The sequence below is a fragment of the Lissotriton vulgaris genome, chromosome 7 (genome assembly GCF_964263255.1).
Source record: "Lissotriton vulgaris chromosome 7, aLisVul1.2, whole genome shotgun sequence".
NCBI classification, from domain to species: domain Eukaryota; kingdom Metazoa; phylum Chordata; class Amphibia; order Caudata; family Salamandridae; genus Lissotriton; species Lissotriton vulgaris.
In genome coordinates, this window is record NC_141695.1 from 1,268,011,562 (window position 1) to 1,268,034,577 (window position 23,016).

The window sequence follows — 23,016 nt, forward strand, 5'->3', positions numbered from 1 at the left end:
GAATAGTCTGCAGCCAACAGAGCAAAAAAGAGATCAAACAAATTAGAAAGCTGCAACGTGTCTTGCTCAAAATAAACACCAATCAAGACAAGCTTCACCTACAGAAACATAACAGATTATACAAGTCAGCTATCAAAAAAGATAAGAAAAGGTACAATTCCGACAGAATTCAAAATGCTAAATGTACAAATAAAGAATTCTGCAAAATTCTCACTGAATTTTGCATACCAAATTGCGTAGGAGCTCTTCCTGTTACTGAAGAGTTAACGGATAAACTAGCAAATCATTACACAGCCAAAGCAGACACGTTGGACTCCTACTTAAAACAGAGACAAAGCACCAGCACTGACCCTTTTCCAGTCAACAGTCAAAGAATACTCTAACCTAGCCCCTCCGTTCCTTCCAACACATTTCACACGATGAATTTATGGACCAGGTCAAAGTAAGCCAGCCTTCTGCCACACCAGTAAGAAGATTTATCAACAATTCCTTAACTACAGGAATATTTTCAAAAGAAATAAAAAAAATCATGCATATGCTCATTACTAAAGAAAATAAAGTTGGACCCGCTGAACCCCAACAAATACAGACCGATTACAAATGGACCTTTCCTGGGCAAACTGATAGAAAGAGCAGTAATGTAAAACAACTTTATCCATTTGGAATGCCTCTGTATGGGTAATGCACACTCCCCTGGCACCAAGGTAATCATATTAGTAATAAGTCTTTCTAACACCACACGATTTTATTACTTAAATATCAGCAATAAATATATTTTAGAAATATAACCATTTTTCTCCAAGCATCAGGTTACGAGTTCTGGAAATGCACCTATTTTTGTTTCAAATACACATTTTTCAATATTGGTATACATATATTAAAGCAGCCAAGCAAAAGCTTTTAATTTAGTATGCTGTGCTGCACACAAGAGAGCTACTTAGGGGCTTATGAAGATCTACCAATAGCTCACGAGCTATTTGTTGGAGAAGCCTGCTCCACGAATCCGGCACAGAAGGGACTACTCTAGACTGGATCACATCCTACATTTGCAACAGAACGTATGTCATCCATATCTCCCCTTTCTCGTCCAAACCATGCTTCATAAAATCAGTGGTCCCTCAAGGCTCTACTATCTCGCCCATGCTTTCCAGCATCTAAATGAATTCATTACTGGCACTGATCAATCAGTTTCACCTAAAGTGCTATAACTATGCAGATGACACACAAATACTCCTTCAATTGGAATGCCTCCGAGACATTGGAAACGCACCAATTTTCAGTTTTTCTCAGAGCCATGGATGACGTGGAGCCATCTCCAACTGAATGCCTCCAAAAAGGAAATATGTGTAGTGATTGGAAAAATTATATCCGGCTTACCGCATAGCCTGATGATCTCGGAACACCGCCTAAAGTACTGAAGGAAGTAAGAAACCTTGGAGTGACCATGGAGTTCGAGGCATGTGGGCTGCTGAATTCATATCTGTGCATAGATCGCCACCTAGTGTTGGGTCCGGATGATTGCACATTGTTGTCCTGGAAGAGTCTTCGAAGTATCACGAGATAGGTGGCTCCTCCCCTGGACTACAGTGCGCATGGGCATCGACTCCATCCTCAGATTGTTTTTTTCCGCCATTGGGTTTGGATGTCTTTGAATTCCCTCTTGTCGGAATCGATAGAAAACTTTCTTAAGACCAAAAGGTCTTTAGTCTAATACGTCGGTATAGTCTTGCGTTAGGTCTTAGTTCTTCCAGCTCGGACCCGAGCCGGATTCCCTACACCTGCGTGCTTTCGACGCGGAAGGCCTAGTCGACGCTTCAGACCCTATCGACCGTTCATCATGGACCGTAGTCCATTTAAGAAATGTCCCGTCTGCAACTCGAAGTATCCCCACATCGACGTCCACCCGGTGTGCAACAAGTGTCTGTCGCCGGACCACGATGAAGCCAAGTGTATGGCTTGTTCACGCTTCAGGTCCAATAAGACGCGTAAGCTTCGACTAGCTGCGCGCCAGGAGGCCCAGCATGCTGCACCGGCGCCTGTGGACATCTTCGATGCTGGGGATTTTGAGGAAGAATCTATCCAGGGCATTAGTGAGTCGAACCCCGCGTCGGACGTCGACTACGACGCGGATGCAGAGATGTTCGAGGCCGAGGAAGTCGTCGACAAGGTAGGAGACGACGACGGGGCCCTCGGGGCCATGGAGGATAGCTCGGATGAACTTCCTCAAACTGACTCTAGGGCCGTGCCAATTCATAAGGCTCAGGTCGAGGGATCGCCTTCGGGCCTTACCCAAGATCTTACCATGGGTTCTACGGCCCGCCTTCGGGCTCGGCCACGGACATTGCTGTTGAGCCACACCCTGGCAAATCGAAACCAAAAGTGAAACCTACGGTCTCGACACAAGAAACTGCGCAGGTGCCGTCCTCGAAACCGAAAGTGTGCATCGTTTTGGTCGGCTCTGAGCCCTCGGCGCCGAAGAAGCCGAAGGGTGCTGTCAAGCCGAAGGCTCAAGTCAAGGGCGTTGAGACGAAGTCTGCTGCGCTGAAGACTAAAGTCAAGGTGATCGAGCCGAGCGCGTCGGCGCCGAAGACGGTCGACACTGGCAAACGCCTCGGCGACCCGAAGAAAGCTCTCAGCGACCCGAAGAAAGCTCTCGGTGACCCGAAGAAACGTCTGGAGGACCCGAAGGTTCTCGTGCCTCCGCGTCAACAGGACAGAGCCAAGAGCAGCACACCCCGAGAGTCGACTCCAGGTGAGGCCTCGAAGGATTCCGTCGAACCGGCGCGCCCATCCGCTGCGTTCACCAAGAAGGTGACGGACTCCCTACAGTGCATCAGGGACAAGACCTTATCGGTCGGTCCGAAGGATCCTCCGCCTCCGAAACCGGTGGAGAAACCGCATAAGGCGTCCACGCCCATCCATTTTACGTTGCTGCCGAAGACGCGCCGAAGGCTTTCGCTCCTAAGGCGGTCGCCGGCGTTCCCGAGAAGGTCTCCTCGGCGTCTAAGTCGTCGACGGTGGTCCCCGGCCCACAGCCTCGACAACTTTCAGTGGACGAGCATCAGGAACACTTCATTGATGCCAAAACGGGCAAGCTTTCCCTACACAAGCGGAAAATCGCCCCAAACCGCCCAATGGAGTCCTACAAGATCCCTCTCAAGAAAAAGAAGGACTCTGCTTTCACTCCCATCTTGGTGGAACCACTCTCCCCACAGACTCATGTTTCGCCCACTTACTCTGATGTGGACGCTGGAGAGGGAGATGATGAGGACGAGTACAGTTATCCTGCCTATACAGACCCTGAGGATACCAACGAACCCTGGGCCGCTGGTGCTGACCCAGGTGATCCTCAAGCAGGACAAGACCCTCAACTATTCTCTGCAAAAACGTCTCCTACAGAAGACTCTGCAGCTTTCAATGCCCTCATTGAACGGGCAGCTACCAATCACAACATCCAGCTCCATGCTGACCCTGTTGATGTCGACTTCCTTTTTGATACCTTCTCAGTCTCAGAAAGAACTGTTAAGACTCTGCCTATGCTGAAAGGTGTTTTAAAACATGCTGGCGAGATCTTTAAAGAACCTACCAGGGCGAGGGTCATAAACCCTAGGATTGAGAAGAAATACAAGTTAGCGCCTACTGATCCTACCTACATCAAAGGACAGTTTTCTCTGGACTCCCTTATCGTCTCGAATGCCCGGAAGAGGGCTAATTCTCAGACTACGGGTGATGCTCCTCCCCCAGACAAATAATCCAAGGTCTTTGAGGCATCGGGGAAGAGGGTAGCAGGACAGGCAGCCAACATCTGGTGCATTGCAAATACACAAGCGCTTCTGGCGAGGTATGACAGGGCACACTATGACACACTGGAGACCCTGTTGCAGCACCTGCCTAATGAATACAAGGAGGCGGCTGAGATGCTTATTCAGGAAGGGAAGCTGATCTTTAATGCTTCGATTAAGTGCGCTCTGGACGCGGCTGATACCGCAGCCAGGGCTGTCAATACCAGTGTTATGCTAAGACGACATGCCTGGCTGAGAATCTCTGGATTTAAGCCGGAAATCCAAACCACCATCCTTAATCAAACAGTGAATCCAGATCACATGTTTGGCCCAGAGGTTGACACCACCCTAGAAAAAATTAATAAGGACACAGAAACTGCTAAATCCATGGGTGCCTTACAGTCCCAGCAGTTTCGGGGTGGGTCTTTTCGTCGCTCAAGCACTAGAGGCGTTTCCAGAGGCCAGCTCTCCCAGTCCACGCAGTACTACAAGGGCAACACTCAGTCCGCATACACCAACAAAAGTCGAGGTGGATATCGTGGTAACAGCGCCAAGGGCAGAGGTCATGGAAACAACAACTCCAGATCCTCTGCCACCAACAAACAGTGACGCCTTGTCACTGCCCCCTGACCACAAAACACCGGTCGGGGGGAGACTCCAGCAGTTCCTGCCAGTCTGGAAGTCCATCACCACAGACAGGTGGGTCAGAAAACTGGTACAATACGGTTATTGTCTGGAGTTAACGTCCACTCCACCCAACATGCCCCCAAGACACCGTCCTATGTCGGCCGAGCATTTGCACTTATTGCAGCAGGAGGTCACCGTCATGCTGCAAAAAGGAGCAATAGAGCTCGTGCCAGTGCAGGAAAGAGGCACAGGGGTCTACTCCCTGTACTTCTTAATACGAAAAAAGGACTGGTCCCTCAGGCCCATCCTGGACCTCAGGCCACTCAACTACTACATCCTTTGGGAGCACTTCCATATGCTGACCCTGCAGCAAGGGCTCCCGTTGCTCAGTCAGGGGGATTTTCTCGCAACTTTAGACCTAAAGGATGCGTACTTTCACATTCCACGGCACCCTTCACACAGGAAGTACCTCCGGTTCACCATACAAAACCAGCACTGCCAGTTCAAGGTTTTGCCTTTCGGTGTCACCACGGCACCCAGGGTGTTCACAAAGTGCCTGGCGACAGTGGCGGCGCACCTCAGGAGACAGAACATCCATGTCTACCCTTATCTGGACGACTGCCTCGTCCAGGCATAGTCAGCCCAGCAGTGTGCCGCCCACATGTCCCACACCATTCACCTCCTGCACGATCTGGGATTCTAACTGAATTACCCAAAATCCCACCTCCAACCCGCCCACATACGGCAGTATCTGGGTGCGACCATAAACACTCTGGCAGCCACAGCACAGCCAAATTCAGTGAGGGTCAGCAGCATTCAATCGCTGATACAGAAGTTCAGACCTCAACACTCGCTTCCAGCAAGAGTGTTCACGCAGTTGATAGGCATGATGGCCTCCTGCATCTCCATAGCCCCGCACGCGAGACTACATCTGCGCCCGCTTCAGGAGTGCTTAGCACGTCAGTGGACTCAGGCTCACGGGCAGTTGAAAGACCTAGTGTTGGTGAGCGGTCGGGCATACAACTCTCTGCATTGGTGGAATCCACGAAACCTTTGCAAGGGCCGACCGTTCCAAGAGCCTGTGCCACAGATCATCCTGACAACGGACGCTTCTCTCCAGGGATGGGGAGCTCATGTACTCCATTACACTGTGCAGGGACTATGGACGCCACAGCAACGGAAGATGCACATCAATGTGTTGGAACTGATGGCGATCTTCATGGCCTTAAAGGCGTTCAAAGTACATCTGTGCAACAAGGTCGTGTTGATCCGGACGGACAACATGACGGCCATGTACTACATTCAAAAGCAGGGAGGAACACACTCTCCGCAGCTGTCTCATCTGGCTCAGAGCATGTGGAAGTGGGCCATTCAGAGGAACATCTTCCTCATGGCGGAACACCTCCTGGGCAAGGGCAATCAGATGCCGGCCCTGCTCAGCAGGTACAGCCACCAAATGCACGAGTGGGAGATACATCCATCAGTACTCCAACCGTACTTCCAAAGGTGGGGTCATCCAGAGATAGACCTGTTCGCCACAAGGGAGAACGCAAAATGCCAAAGCTTCGCCGCCAGGTTCCCACCCCAACTTTCGCAGGGCAATGCGATATGGATGAACTGGTCAGGCAAATTTGCATACGCTTTTCCCCCAGCACCTCTGATACCTCTGGTGGCACGCAAGCTCAGGCAGCACTCAATGACTCCCATCCTGGTTGCTCCAACGTGGGCTCGCCAGCGATGGTACACCACGTTTCTGGAACTGTCCGTGGTACCGCATCAAAGGCTACGCCTCACACCCAGCCTTCTGACGCAGAGCCATGGCGACATTCAGCATCCAGATCCGCAACAGCTCAACCTGGCAATCTGGCTCCTGAGGTCTTAGAGTTTGGCTACCTACACTTGCCTCCTGACTGTATGGACATCATCCGGGAGGCAAGGAAGCCCACCACAAGAGCATGCTATGCGGCAAAGTGGAAGCGGTTTGTCATTTATTGTGCAGACCACGACATTAACCCGCTAGATGCACCTATTCAGAACATCATTTGTTGTCTTTTCCATTTGTACAAATGTAATCTGGCCTATGCTTCCATTCGCATACATCTATCCGCAATGGCCGCTTATCTCCAGAACAGGCAGCACCTCTCACTTTTCAGGGTGCCTTCCATTAAGGCCTTTCTAGAAGGACTCAGTCATTCCTCCGCGGACTCCACCAGCTCCGGAGTGGAACCTCAATGTGGTCCTCACCCGGCTGATGGGTCCTCCCTTTGAACCACTGCATTCCTGCGAGATTCAATTCTTGACGTGGAAAGTGGCTTTCCTTATAGCGATTACATCGCTGCGACGAGTTAGTGAGCTACAAGCACTAACTATCCAAGAGCCATTTATTCAAATTCATTCTAACAGGGTGGTGCTTCGCACTAACCCTAAATTCCTTCCTAAGGTTATTAACCAAACTATAGAATTGCCTGTTTTCTTCCAAAAGATTCATTGGCAGAGAGAATGCTCCACACCCTTGACGTCAAGAGGGCCCTGATGTATTACATCGATAGGACCAAGGATTTTAGGAAAACTAAACAACTCTTTGTTGCCTTTGCGCCACAACACAAAGGTAACCCGATTTCCAAAGCTGGTATAGCTCGGTGGATTGTTAAATGTATTCAGATCTGCTATCTGAAAGCCAAGCGTACTCTCACCATTCCACCAAGGGCCCACTCCACCAGAAAGTTGGGGGCCTCCATGGCTTTCCTTGGAAATATTCCTTTGGAAGACATATGTAGAGCAGCCACATGGTCTACCACTCACACATTTACAAAGCATTATTGTGTTGATGTGCACTCCAAACAGCAGGCAGCTGTAGGGCAGGCTGTTCTAAAAACACTTTTCCAAACTGCTGCAGCTGGCACGGGCGGCCGCCGTTAATGGAGGGACTGCTATGTATTCTATGCACAGATATGAATTCAGCAGCCCACATGCCTCGAACCGAATATGCTACTTACCAGTATGCATCTGTTCTTGGCATGTAGGGCTGCTGACATTCATATCACCCGCCCTCCTCCCCGGCGCCTGTAGCAGCTGCAGAATTCACATATACTTCTAGCATGGTCATCATTCACTTAGTTTCCCCCATCTTGGCCACAATGGCTAAAAACAATCTGAGGATGGAGTCGATGCCCATGCGCACTGTAGTCCAGGGGAGGAGCCACCTATCTCGTGATACTTCGTAGACTCTTCCAGGACAACAATTTGAAATCATCCGGACCCAACACAAGGCGGCGATATATGCACAGATATGAATGTCAGCAGCCCTACATGCCAAGAACAGATGCATACTGGTAAGTAGCATATTCGGTCCAAGCTATCGATGAATGCCCAAGTGGACAAACTAGCAATATTAAGCTTTGTTACTATAAAAACTCTGCAGCGGATCTTCCCCCATCTGGGAATTCCACACAAGGTCCAGGCTACCATCTCTCTCTTGTTCTGTTCAGACTTGATTATGCCAATTGTTTCTACCACAGATCACTTTTAACAACTTTGAAAAGACTACAAGGGATCTAGAACTTGGCTGCCAGATTACTAAATATAAAGCTGCAAGACCACATCTCCCCTGCCTTGAAAACTCTGCATTGTTACCGGTTGCCAGAACATCCATGTTCAAGCTGCTTTGTATCGAAAACACGGAATGGGGCCTCTATTCATCAGGAATGAAATCCCCAAATCCATTCTACAAAGGAACCTCCACTCTAGAATGGCACTGCGCCTCAAAATCCTAACGTACAAGAAAAAAAACATGGGTGGCACATCCTTCTCTGTTCAAGCAGCCATACTATGGGACTTTTTACCCCCCAACATAAGATCCACGGATAACCTTAACTTCAGAAAACTAATCAAGAATTGGCTCTTCCCCACATAACCACCATATGCAAACAGAAATATACAGCATATCCCTCTGTATATAAGTATTTATTTGGACTATAGGTATACACCTATATATAAACGTGTACAAGGGTTTTTAAAAATATAGATATTTTCAAATGTATATATTACTGATAGTTACATTATTCTATATTTTTAACATGTATATAAGGGACTGCATAAATAAGTAATCTATCATAACTATCTTCAATTGCTTCATTATTGAATTACAAAAAATAAAAAACAAATACATTAATTTAACCCCTTCGATGCTGGTGACAAAGCCAGCTCGTCATGGGCGTTACCTGCGTTGCGCTCATGACGAGCTGGCTTTGTCACCTAATTTGCGATTTTCAAATTTCAGCGCACAGCGGGAAAACCCGCTAGCGCGCATGCGGTTAAAGCACAACAACACTTGAAAGCCGGAGTTTATCAAATGATCTTTAATCTACATATACTACCCTTCTTATGCATAAATAAAAATATATATATATATATATATATATATATATATATATATATATATATATATATATATATCCCATGTACTTATGTATCTATATATTTATTACTTTTTTACTAATTCTGAATATCCAATGCACTACCCTTTCTCACCGTATACCACTCTCAATATATCCTCTACCTCAACTCGGACTCATCTCAAACCTCATTCTACTACTCTTTCCAATGTATTACCCTATTTCTCACTGTATCCTTTTATCAAAATATCCTCTACCTCCGCTCTCTCATTCATCCTAAACCCCGTACGACTACTATGATACCCAAAATAACCCTTTCTAGACTCTGCCTTCCTTGCATCATCTCGTACCTCTTTTACAATTTAGATCTCCCAAACAAGCAATTCTAAACCCTTACCTCTGACTCTTTCCCCTCCACCTCCCCATTACTCATCCCATAACCACCTCATCCCACTGCTAGAAACTCCAAAAACAAAATCTAGACCCTTCCCTCTTCTATCCCTCCGCTATTCCTTTTCAATCCAAAAAACAGACTAAACTGTCCACCACTCAAATTAAGTTTCATATTTCCCTATACTAACTCCCCTCCACTTCCCCTTACTCATCCCGAACCTCCTCCTAGACCCCTCCCTATGTTATCCCTCCACTATTCCTTTTTCAATCCAAATAACTAAGATGTCCACCACTCAAAATAATTGCATATTTCCATATTCTAATTCCTACTAATCCTGTTTGGGTTCCGGAGCAACTTACTACTTATTGAATAATGCTCCAGCACCTCATCAGGGATAGCAAGCGCTATATAAATGCAAATCTTTTCCCTCGTCTGTCCCTTCGCTATCCTTCCCAATCCAAATAACTGACTAACATAGCCATCACTCAAATTACTTTCATATTTCATTATACTAATTCACCACTAATAATTATGTTCTACAGTAGCGTGCTATTTGCCGAAAAAGTGCTATGACGCCTGGTCGGGTGTAGTCAGAGCTATATAAATGCAATTACAATACAATAACAAGCATTTACAATTCAATAGGTCTCGCAGCATTAAAGTTTGAGTTATTGGCATTGTGTATGACAATGCGTTGCATAAAAGTTTTAGCAAACTTTGAATTGGTGAGCAGTGAGAGTGTGTGCAAGAGTATGCTGTTCTTGAAAGCAGTGTGGTAGAGAGTGCAGAAATTTGGGTGACCTGAGCAATGGGGGTTCTCTGTATGTGTGTGTAGGTACGCTTGTGTGTGTGTGTCTGTTTGTGCGCATGCGTGCAGGGGGAGGTGTGGCTGTGTGGCAGCTTTCCAGGAGAGGAGACAGGAGCTGGCCACAGCGAGCACGTTCGCGTGCGCGTGGCCGACTCAATTCCGAGCGAGTGTCCAGCTCCTGTCCCCTTTCCTGGAAAGAAGAATCCATAACAATAGGTCTCTGGCGAGACCGCGCTTCGCCGCGTTCAACGCCACGTGACCTAAAAAGGTCAGCAGAGCGAGGCAATACATGATTAAGAGGGCAGCAAGGAAGGGGAAGAAGAATGTTTATCAGCACTGACTATGAGGACATATGAAAAGACAAAGGTGAGATGGATTTGCCGCAGAGAGGTCCATGGGGAGAGAAATGAAAGAGCAAGTACCACGGTGGAAATGATGGAAGAGTCTGACAAGCATGATAAAGAGTGTTTAATAGTGGCAGCGACAGCTGATCATCTTTTGACAAAGATAGAGACACGCATTAATTCAGAAGAAGTTGACGTGACAAACTTTAGCATGCAGGTAAATGTCTGCCAATAAAAGTCAGAGAAAGGTAATCAAGGAAACGAGACAATGGCTTCATGGAATTCCACGACGTGTTCAGCATGCGAAGAAGCAATGGGTGATGAGTCACAAAAGAGAAGAAAAGTATGCCTAAAAGAAAGGAATGTATTGCAAGGAAGAATAGGATGGGAAGTGGTGCAGTAAAGCAAAAGAAAGACGGTGGCCAATGGGACGGAACATGTAAAACAATGTTTAATATGCAATTAATCCTATATTTGTTCACATGCGCTACTAGTAAAGAAAATAATATATTTATATGGAACTGAGAGACAAACACCAATTGGTATTAGACTGCTACGTTAACAAAAATGTTAAATAAGGGAATACGCTGTTGTATTCAAGTAATGCACGGAGAAGACCTTAAAGTGAAGAACAACATTTACTACATTCCTAAGCACTTAAAGAATCGACCACACATGAAGGACTGCATAAAAAGTAAACAAAAAGTGTTAGTATCTGTCAAACTGCATTGGCTTTTCTGAATATTTGTCCTGTACATGCCCACTTCATCTCCAGCCTACAATATCAATGGTTATCAAGTGCAAGGACTCACTGATTTTGCTAACAAGCAAATAGTCTTAAGAAGTCAATACTCAATGTCCATTTTCACACCACTGCTTCAGTACACTGACTAAAAACAAATTCAAAAGGTTTCTAAAAGTACATAGTGCAATGGGAGTTGGTCTATTGCCAAAGCTTATTGTCCGACTACTAATGCTAGCAACATGTTCAATCTTTAAGAAGCGGGTTGCTAACTGCATCTATAAGCATACATACTGTGATGGGGAATCCTCTCAGATTTCATTAGTACCCTCCCCATCTTTAGACCAAGCCTGGGCAGCGGATGCGCTGAGAGGCAAGCTGTATTCAGGCAGGGACTTGAAGCTCCACCCGTATTTTTCATTGGTTTGTTTCATTGTTCACTGTAAACTGTGGCTGTTCATTGGTCAATAGGATCTGAAAGAGACACGTTAGTGATAGATTCCTTACCTTAGAATATCCCCTAGCGTCAGACTGGATCCGGAAATGTTTGCGTAGCAATACCCCTGCGCGTCGGTAGGCGTCGTCTGCGGCTCCACGTCCGTCGTCGGCGCCGGAATGACGTCGTCCATGCGCGCTGACGTCAGTTCCTTTTTTTTTTTTTTTTTTTTTTTTTTCGCGCCAGCTAGCACAGATCCGGAGAAGCCCTACCCCTTGTCATTTTTTGACTAAACTTTAGATTTTTTTAAATAATTTCTTCCTTTGAGTCTTCGACTCTTATCGGTGCCGGTAGGGATGCCCGGGTTCAAACCCTGCTCGAAGTGCGACCGACTGATGTCTGTTACGGACCCCCATCGGCGGTGCCTGAAGTGCTTAGGCCTCGATCACGACGACCGCACCTGCTCCGACTGCCGGGCCCTGCCGTCGAAGGAGCGGTCCCGCAAGCGGCTCGAGCTCAGGCAGTCGGCCCCGCGCCACTCCAGGTCCCGGTCCCACGGGAGGTCGAGGGACCGGTCGCGGGGTCGGAGTCATCGCAGCTCCGGGAGTGGACACCGGTCGTCTGGCTCCAAGTCCTCAGGTAAGAGGCATGAGAGGTTGGAGAGACGTCATCGTTCCTCCAAACCACCCCGACGCTCGCACGATGCGGCCGGGGCTCGGGCGACACCGCCCACGCGGCTCCGCGGGAGTCGCAAGCGTCGCCGCCTGCCCCACACCTTCGGGTCCCTGGGCACGGCTCGACGCCGGAGGTGATCGAGCTGTACCTCATGGCCATGAGGTCCCCCCTTCCTCAGTCAGGTTCCGTGGCTCCTCCGGGCCCAACGGTCCCGACTGAAGGCCCTAGCGGGTCGGGTGCTTCAGCCCTGACATCGTCGGGTGCTTCGGCCCGACGCCGCTGGCGACTTTGGTCCCGGCGCCGCAGGACCTCACTGGATCCGCTTCCGGATCAGGGTCGTCACCGGTCGACCTCACCGGCGCCAGCCTAACGGGTGTCTCCCCCGGCGCCCATGATGGACGCTGTCCTTAATGTTCCCATCGGTCCAACTCTGGCGCCGGAACTGCGCCGCTTCAGACGGCCTTTGGAGATTTTTATTTCCATGAGGGGGCCCCGTCTGTTAATCCTGTTTTACAGGTAACGGGTGACTAGGGAGATTGGGAGGGGTCCGAGGACCCTCTGGCACTGGAGTGCCAGTCTCAACAGGACTGGACATATGAGCTTGGGGAGGCCAGTGGTATTGACACTTCGCCAGACACTGGATTTGTCTCCCCTCCGACCGTGGCTTCGGAGGAGGGGTCTACATATAGTGTAGTGTTGACGAGGGCGGCTCAGGCCTTACACCTTGAGCTCCCCGTCCCGGCCGTGAGGACTAACCTCCTCACTGAGGTCCTCAAACCGCAGTCAAGCTCCAACGAGCCTCTGCTGCCGTTCAATGAGGCCTTGATGACGTTCTTGTGGGCACTTGGTCCAAGCCCGCCACAGGTCCGCCTGTGGATAGGAACATGGCCAGACGCTACCGCCCGGCCCCGGGCGACCCTTGCTTTTTGTCCACCGATCCCACCCCGAGAGCCTGGTCATCCAGGCCTCCAATTCCCAGACCGCGTTCCCGTCGGCCCCGCCTGACCGGGAATCCAAGAGATATGAACAGTTCGGGAAGAAGGTGTTCTCGTCCCTAAGCTTAGGGCTGCGGTCTGTCAATACCGCCTGTCTCTTGGGCCGCTATACCCACACTCTGTGGGACGCGGTTGCGGACGTGCTGCCACAATGTCCGGAGGAGGCCCAAACCCTTGCAGAGGGCCGGAATGCAGCGCGTTATTCCATCCGGTGTGGGCCGGATACCATGGACTCACTGGCCAGGGCAATGGCAACGGCGGTTCGACGTCACGCCTGGTTGAGGTCCGCCAACTTCTCGGCCGATGTCCAGGCCACACTTCTGGACATGCCGATCGATGGCCGTCGCCTCTTTGGCGACTAGGCAGACCATGCGCTGGAACGTTTTAAGGACTCCAGGGCTACGGCCAAGTCCTTGGGCCTCTCGGCCACACGGCAGCAATCGGGTGCCTTTCGCTCCTTTCGTGGCCACTGAAGGGGCGCCCCCACACGTGCTGCCAGCCACGCGCCGCAGAATGTTCAACAGCGCGGTGGCGGCCGTGGAAACCGCGGACAACGGCGAGGCCAGTCCACACCTCCCTCCACAGCACCCGCCTCAAAACCTTCCGAGTTTTCAGGCCCATGTGACGCCAGTGGGGGGGGCAGGGTTCGCCATCACCACTTCCACTGGCGCACTATCACATCGGACAGGTGGGTGCCAGGGGAAAGGAGTGGTGACGCCCTCCTAAGTGCGCATAATATCTGAAAGAGACACGTTGGTGATAGATTCCTTACCTTAGAATATCCCCAGACGTCAGACTGGATCCGGAAACTTTTGCGTAGCAGTACCCTTGAGCGTCGGTAGGCGTCGTCTGCGGCTCCGCGTCAGTCGTCGGCGTCGTGGGCTCCGTGATGACGTCGTCGGAGTACTTAGACGCCGCCTCCGCGTGCTGACGTCAGTTCTTCTTTTTTCCGCGCCAGCCAGCGCAGATCTGGAAAGAGCAGTTACCCAAGTCAATTTTTGACTAACTTTATGGATCAAATTTTTTTTTTCAAAACTGGTTTTATTGAATCGCAGAAATAAACATCCACAGTGCTCCGAGCCCCGAAGGGACTGTGACTACAATCATGGGTCATGTTGTGCTATACATTTAATTAAAAATTGCCCCTCCCCTCCACCCCCCCCCCTAACTACCCAACCACCCCCCCCCCCGTCCTGCAACACTCTGTCTCCCAAAACTGCTATGAAGAGCATACAATCCAATATGAAAGAGTCGAGCCTCAATATGCCCTCTACATCTGCTCCTCCCCGGCGGGGGCTCCAGCCACAATCCCCTATAGTCCGCCCACCTCTTCCATATCTTATAGTGTTTTGTGGGACAGCCCCTGGCCTCGAACACCGGCCTCTCCAGTCCCATGCAGAAGTCCTGGCCTTTCTTCCACCCGATCACCTTAGGAGCCCCAGGTTCCTTCCAGGCGTGAGCCACATCACGTTTGGCGAGCGTGAGCCCCAATAATAACAAGTGCCGCTTGTACACATTCCCACCTACCCCTTCAAGCACATGGAGCAGGCCTAATTTTGCTGTGCGATGGAGCTCCCACCCCAGCACCTCCAACAAACAATCCCACACACCCTTCCAGAACCGTGCCAGGCCCCCACACTCCCACACTGTACGCAACAGGGTACCAAGCTCATGACCACATCGCAAGCACGCAGTGGACTCAATCAACCCTGCCTTCCACAATCTCTCTCTGGTGTAGTATGTACGGTGCAAGTATTTGAATTGTATTAGCCGTAGACTGATTGCTATTGCTGCACCCCTGGGGGACTCAAGAGCCTCCTGCCAGTCCTCCTCCTCCAGTTCTCCCATATCACGCTCCCATCGATCTCTTAAGGGCTGTAGGTCTGAGGAACAGTGTGTCACTAATGTTTGGTATATTTTGGATATTTTACGGTCCTCCAAGTCCCCCATAAAGACTTTTGCTTCTATCGGGCTGAATTCGGGTAGTGTGGCCAGGCCCTCCAGCGCAGGCGCCAAAGCATGTCTAAGCTGTAAGTAGCAAAAAAACTAGGTGCGGGGCATATCAAACTCTGCACTGAGATCCTGAAAGGTCTTAAGCGTGGTGCCAGAGTAGATATTCCTATCAAGTCCCAGCTCTTGAATCCTGAAAGGGACATCAGGGCCGGCAGTTGCCCGTTATGCCAGAGCGGGGTCTCCCCAGTCAGCCTACCCCACCATCCCATGCGGCGCAGTGCCTGCCGCCAAATCTGGAACACCACTTGCGTTGCTCTAGGCAGTCTTTCGCAGCTGGGGTGAGTATAAGACCGTATGGATGGAATCGGGCTCCATCAGAAAGCGCTCCAGGGCATACGCCGGGTCCCCCCATCGCAGTACCACCAGTCATTCAGGACCACCAGATGCGAGTCCTGGTAATACGACAGAATATCCGAGGTCGCCAGTCCCCCGCAATATGTGGATAGAAAGCAGGTTCGCAGCGCTACTCTTGCAGCGCCACCGGCCCACAAAAAGCGACCAAGAGCCGAGTTGACCAGCCGGAACCACTGCGGTGGAACCGGGAACGGGTGGTTTTGTAGTTGATATAACAATCTGGGAAGGGCCACCATCTTGAAGATGACTGACCTACCATAAATATTGAGAGGCATGCGGGACCAGCATTTCATTTCCTGTTGCACTTTGTCCCACACAGGAACCACGTTGCGCTCCCAGGCTATAGTCGGCAGGAACACTCTCAAATATTTTAGGCCCCCGACCGCTCGCTGCAATGTTCGAGGCCCACGACCCGACCTCGAAGTGAGCGGTTCACATTGGTAAGGAAGAACAGGACATCATCTGCATATAGCGCGATTCTGTCCGACGGTCCCGCCTGCCACTCAAACCCCTTCAGCTGTGCATCAATCCGGACCCACGCCGCCAGCGGCTCCATCGCCAGAGCAAACAAGTAAGGCGAGAGGGGGCATCCCTGCCGGGTGATAGAAAATAACAGTATCCAGGCAACAACAATATAAATAGCTGGCAAAAAAACTTAGTATAACAATATATAAACACAGGTAAAAGAAAATAAGATAACCAATAATTATAATCGCATATAAAATTTAATAGCATTGATAAGAATTGATAAACATTTTAAATCATGAACAAGAGATATATAACATGTCAATAAAAAAGGGGAGACTACAGTGTTCAAATATCGTAATCTCTAGTAACAAAGGGAAAGTTAAAAACTATGATGATTCCCAGTGCTGATAGTTCGAGTTGACGTCTGTCTGTCAACGCGTTTCGACACAAAGTGTCTTCATCAGGACATTATCAGCATATTTCTGAAATTCAGGAGAATAATAAAAAAACTCTTACTTGTGTTTAAATTGATAAAACTTTTCAAGTTTAATCATTTATACTAACAATCTGAAAGAAACACGTTAGTATTAGATTCCTTACCTTAGAATATCCCCAGACGTCAGTCTGGATCCGGAAACTTTTGCGTAGCAGTACCCCTGCGCTTCGGTAGGCGTCGTATGCAGGCGTCACCCGGGGCTCCGCGTCCGGCGTCGGCGTCGTGCGCCGTGATGACGTCGCTGGAGTATATAGACGCCGCCTCCGCGCGCTGACGTCAGTTCTTCTTTTTTCCGCGCCAGTAAGCGCAGATCCGAAGAGCAGTACTCCGGTCTTTTGACCAAGTTTTGTTAATTCTTATATCTTTTTGGTGCCGGTAGGATGCCCGGTTTCAAGAATTGTGACGGTTGTGACCGCACGATGTCGGTCACGGACCATCACCGACTCTGCCTCCGGTGCCTGGGCCCCGACCACGACGTGGACGCCTGCGTCGATTGCCGGGCTCTGACTAATAAGGCTAGACGGGAGCGGTCCCGCAAGCTACTCGAGCTCTGGGTGTCGGCCCCGCGTCGAGAGCGGTCCCGGTCCGGCCGGAGGTCCAGGGAGCATTCGAGGGAGCGGTCGCAGAGCCGTGCCGAGCGCTCCGGAGCGTCGTCACCATTCGTCGGGTTCCTCAGGTAAGAAACACAAGAAGTCGGGGCGTCGTCATCGTACCCCCTGCTCCCCCCGACGCTCTCGCGACGCGGCCGGGGGTTCGGGTGACCCCACCCCCGCGGCTCCACGAGAGTCGCCGGCGCGGCCTGCTTCATACCCTCCGGTCCCTGGGCTAGGTGCGACGCCTGAGGAGATTAAGGCGTTCCTCATGGCCATGAGGGCGCTCACTTCTCCGACGGGGCCTGCGGCGCCTTCGGGCCCAGTGCTACCGTCCGGGGGCCCTAGCGGTTTGGGTGTCCCTGCCTCGACGCCATCGGGCGCTCCGGCCCCGGTGCCGCCGACGGCTCCGACCCCGGCACCACAGGGGCCTTCGGGGTCGACGACGGCTGGTCTACCGGCCTCTCCGGCGCCGATTCCATCGGGGTTACCCCCGACGCCGTCCCCGCGCGGCGCCGGTTCTCCTGTGCCGGCTCCGGGCGGCGTCGTCCCCATACCCTCCCCGAATCCGGACGCGGAGTCGGGCCGGCGTCGCTCGACGCCGATGGGGCCTGTGAACCCCGAGGAGCCGGTCTACATTGTTGACTCCAAATATGGAGATGATGTAAAGTACGGAGAGGGTTGGGAGGGGTCTGAGGACCCTCTGTCCCGTGAGTGTCAGTACGACGTGGACTGGTCAGGTGACTTGGGTGATGCCAGTGGTCTGGACGACTCTCCTAACCCTGGCTTTGTCTCGCCTCCTACCGTGGCATCGGAGGAGGGGGCTGCTTATTCAGTGGTGTTGATGAGGGCTGCCAAGGCCTTACACCTTGAGCTCCCCGTCGCGGCCGTGAGGCCTAACATCCTCACTGAGGTCTTCAAACCGCAGTCATGCCCACAGGAGCCACTGCTGCCGTTTAACGAAGCCTTGTCAGACGTTCTTTTGGGCACGTGGTCCAGGCCCTCTTCAGGTTCGCCTGTTGATAGGAACGTGGCCAGACGCCACCGTCCGTGCCCGGACGACCCCAAGTTCCTGTCCACCCATCCCACCCCTGAGAGTCTGGTGATCCAGGCCTCGACTTCCCAGACCGCATTCCCGTCGGCCCGCCCGACCGGGAATCTAAGAGGTATGACCAGTATGGCAAGAAGGTCTTCTCGTCCCTGAGTTTGGGACTGCGGTCTTGCAACACCGCTTGCCTCTTGGGCCGCTACACCCACTCTGTGTGGGATACGGTCGCGGAACTGCTGCCAGAATGCCCCTTGGAGGTGCGGGCGAAGCTCGGCAAGGCTGTGGCTGAGGGCCGAGACGCAGCAAAATATTCCATACGGTGTGGTCTTGATACGACCGACTCACTGGGCAGAGCTATGTCCACGACGGTGGCGATTCGTCGCCACGCCTGGCTGAGATCCGCCAACTTTTCGGCAGATGTCCAGAATGCCCTGATGGACATGCCGTTTGATGGCTGTCGCCTGTTTGGTGACAAGACGGACCACGCGCTGGAGCGCTTCAAGGACTCCAGGGTCACGGCCAATCCTTGGGTCTCTCGACCCAGCGCCAGCAAACGGGTTCGTTTTGCTCCTTTCGTGGCCAAGGAAGGGGCGTCCCCACACGTGCTGCCAGCCACGCGCCGCAACAATCTAATCAACGCGGTGGCGGCCGTGGAAACCGCCGTGGAGGCGGTCGGGGTCAACGGCGGGGTCAGGCCACACCTCCCCCCGCAGCATCAGCCTCCAAATCCTTCTAGTCCGTGCTTTCAGGCCCATGTGACGCCAGTGGGTGGCAGGGTTCGCCATCACCACGCCCGCTGGTGCACAATCACATCGGACAGGTGGGTGCTGCAACTCGTCCGAAGGGGCTACTCCCTCCCCTTCGAGACCAATCCTCCAGCCATGCCACCGCAGAACCACCATGTGTCGGGGGACCACTTGGCACTTCTGCAGGAGGAAGTTACGGCCCTCTTGGCCAAGGGGGCCATCGAGCGCGTTCCTGGGCCAGAAGTAGGGCGTGGTTGCTATTCCCACTACTTTCTGGTGCCCAAGAAGGACAATGGGGGCCTACGTCCTATCTTGGATCTACGGAACGTCAACGGCTTCCTCCGGAAGGAGAAGTTCAAGATGTTGACATTAGCTCAGGTCTTGGCTGCTCTAGACCCGCATGACTGGATGGTAGCGTTGGACTTGCAGGATACGTATTTACACATCCCCGTCCTGCCGGCCCACCGGCGTTACCTGCGGTTCACGGTAGGCCAGGAGCACTTTCAGTTTATCGTGCTCCCCTTCGGCCTTACCAGCGCCCCACGGGTGTTCACAAAGGTGTTGGCGGTGGTCGCAGCCCATCTGCGCAGGTTAGGGGTTTCAGTCTTCCCCTACCTAGACGACTGGTTGTTGAAGGCGGGCTCGCCCCAGACAGTTGTCCACCACCTTCAGATGACGGCAGACCTCTTGCACGACCTGGGGTTCTCCATCAATGTGCCGAAATCACACCTGTGTCCCTCTCAAAAGCTCCTTTTCATCGGAGCGGTTCTGGACTCGGCGCAGTTTCGGGTTTATCCTCCGGAACGGCGGGTCCGGGATATACAGGCTTTGATTCCCATCTTTCAGCCGCTATCCCGGGTTTCGGTCAGGTTGACGCTGCGGCTGCTGGGGCTGATGGCTTCCTGCATCCTTCTGGTGCATACGCCAGGTGGCGGATGCGGGCTCTGCAGTGGGACCTGAAGTTTCAGTGGGCCCAGCATCAGGGCAACTCGTCCGACCACGTCTTGATCTCGGAGGGCACTGCGAGACAACTGCAGTGGTGGCTTACGGACCGCGATTGGGTCAGAGGCAGATCCCTCTCCCTTCCCCAACCGGAGCACGTTGTCGTGACGGACGCGTCCCTCCAGGGCTGGGGAGGCCACTTGGGAGAGGCGGAGATCAGAGGCATCTGGTCTCCGGCGGAGTCCCGGCTCCATATCAACCTGTTGGAGCTACGGGCGATTCGTCTAGCACTGAAGGCATTCCTCCCCTTTGTCAACGGGAGTGTAGTGCAGGTGTTCACAGACAACACCACCGCCATGTGGTACTGCAACAAACAGGGCGGGGTGGGGTCGTGGACCCTTTGCCAGGAGGCTCTGCGCCTCTGGCAGTGGCTGGAACGTCAGGGCGTGACTTTGACGGTTCAACACCTGGCAGGTTCTCTGAACGCCAGGGCGGACTAACTCAGCCGCAGGTGCATGATGGATCACGAATGGCGTCTGAACTCGGACGTGGCGCAAGGCCTCTTTCTGCAATGGGGAGAGCCTTGGTTAGATCTATTCGCCACAGAAGAGAACGCGCAATGTCATCAGTTCTGCGCTTTGGAATTTCCAAGGCGGCACTCGCTCGGAGACGCTTTTCGTCGCGAGTGGAGTTGCGGTCTGTTGTACGCCTTTCCGCCTATACCACTTCTGCCCAGAGTGCTGAAGAAGATCAAGCGCGACTGAGCACAAGTTATCCTTGTGGCTCCGGACTGGGCACGAAGGTACTGGTATCCCGAGCTACTCAGTATGTCAGTCGATCCCCCGGTTCGTCTGCCTCTTCAGGAGGACCTTCTGTCGCAGCAGCAGGGGACGGTCCCCACCCAAACCTGTCCAGTCTCCACCTCCATGCTTGGAGATTGAGCGGCGACAATTGAGACCATTTGACTTGCCTCCTGAAGTCTGTAACATCATTCTGGCAGCCAGGCGTCCCTCCACAAAGTCGGTATACGCCTGCAGGTAGAATAGATTTGTGCCATGGTGCACAGCAAAGGCTGTGGATCCCCTTAATGCCCCCTTTCTGAGGTTCTCCTCTTCCTTCTCTCTCTTGCCCAGCAGGGCTCTGCTCTGGGCACTGTCAAGGGTTATCTCTCGGCTCTTTCAGCCTTTCTGAGGCTGCCTGATCAACCTTCTTTGTTCAAGTCCCCTATCGTTAATCGATTCCTGAAGGGCATCACTCATATGTTCCCTCCTGTTCCCTTCGTGATGCCTCAGTGGGACTTGAACCTGGTTCTTACGTTTCTGATGTGCGCTCCCTTTGAGCCACTTCACAACTGTCCTCTTCGCCTTCTTTCTTTGAAGACTGCCTTCCTGGTAGCCATCACCTCTGCCAGGAGAGGGAGTGAGCTCCAGGCTCTGTCTTGTAAGTCTCCTTTCCTTTCAGTCCATCCGGACAAGGTTGTGTTACGAACAAGTCCCTCCTTCCTACCCAAGGTAGTCACAGCCTTCCACATTGGGTTATCCATCACCTCGCCCACCTTCTTTCCGCCTCCGCACCCCTCGAGAGGGAGGAAGAGAGGCTCCACCGTCTGGACCCAAAAAGTGCGCTCTCATTTTATTTGAATCGCACACAACAGTTCCGGGTGGATGATCAACTCTTTGTTGGATACGCGGGCGCTAAGAAAGGGAAAGCGGTGCACAAGCGGACCATCTCCCGGTGGATCATCTTGTGCATCCAGGCGTGTTACTCCTTGGCTAAGAAGGAACCCCCTGTTGGGCTGAGGGCTCATTCCACTCGAGCCACAGCCACTACAACTGCCTTGGGCCGAGGTGTGCCCTTGCAGGACATTTGCCAGGCGGCTACGTGGGCCTCGCTGCACACGTTTGCACAACATTATTGCCTGGACAGTCAAGTCCGGAGGAATGGCTACTTTGGCCGTTCCGTCCTCCAGGACTTTCTGGTGTGATTATTGGTTCGCAGACCCACCACCACGGGGTTGGTATTGCTGGGGTATCTATTCTAAGGTAAGGAATCTATCACTAACGTGTCTCTTTAAGATGCACAAGTTACTACTTGTGTAACGATATATCTGTAAGAGACATTAGTTAGTGATAGATTCCTTACCGACCCACCCATCCTCCCCGTTCTGCGAACCGATATCTAGGGTTAAGGTCATCCCCTTTCAGGGCCCTAGTTTCATGGCACCAGTGTTTGTTTTTGGCATGGCTCTGCGCTTCTGGCGCGGAAAAGCTGTGTCTAAGAACTGACGTCAGCACGCGGAGGCAGCGTCTAAGTACTCCGACGTCATCACGGCGCCGACGACAGACGCTGAGCCGCAGACGACGCCTACCGACGCGCAAGGGTACTGCTACGCAAAAGTGTCCGGATCCAGTCTGACTCCTGGGGATATTCTAAGGTAAGGAATCTATCACTAACTAATGTCTCTTACAGATGTATCGTTACACAAGTAGTAACTTGTGCGTTTGGCTGGCACTTCGCATGTTATCGTGGAGAACATGCCCAGGCTGCCATTCTCCTTCTGAGTGCCGAACCACGTAACTCAGACCAATCATTACATTACATTGCAACTTTGTGATTGACTTGGGGGAGCCATTGTGTTTCCTGCTCCAACAGAAGCCAGGAAGAGAACGGAAGCAAGGCAGCGGCTGGTAGGTAGGTGTTTGTTTTGGATTTTTTGTATTTCACCCCCGCCTTTGCTCCTCCCCACTGCCGATTAGCTGGAGCAGCCGCGACTGGTTATTACTCTTTCATTCTTGCAGGGAAGCCTACGGCCTCATCTGATATGAGGGTTGGCACTCCTAACCCTTTGAGAGAGAAAGAGCTTGTTTGAGCACAAGCCCTCTTGCTATATGCACAAATGGCTTCCAAAGTAAATCCATTTTGCCCCTTTTCACAGTTCTTCCAGACAGTATATTATAAAATGTCTGCTGTTTTGCTTATTTTAATTTCTTTTTTTTTTTTATTATACGCAACATCCAGTAGACCGAATTCTATCTGCAGTTTTGCTTATAACAATATTAATAAGCAAATGGTCATTGAGGCGAGGACATTTTCAATCGAATGATTAAATTACAGCAACCGATATGCTGTTAGTGATAATTTTTTATGCTGTAATGTATTTTG

At 51.6% G+C, this 23,016-nt stretch overlaps 1 protein-coding gene across 1 annotated transcript in view; it reads left to right on the top strand.

The window, feature by feature from the left end:
- Positions 1–23,016, top strand: part of KDM3B (lysine demethylase 3B) — a 1,298,224-nt gene that overhangs the window by 1,273,559 nt on the left and 1,649 nt on the right. The window lies entirely within an intron of this gene.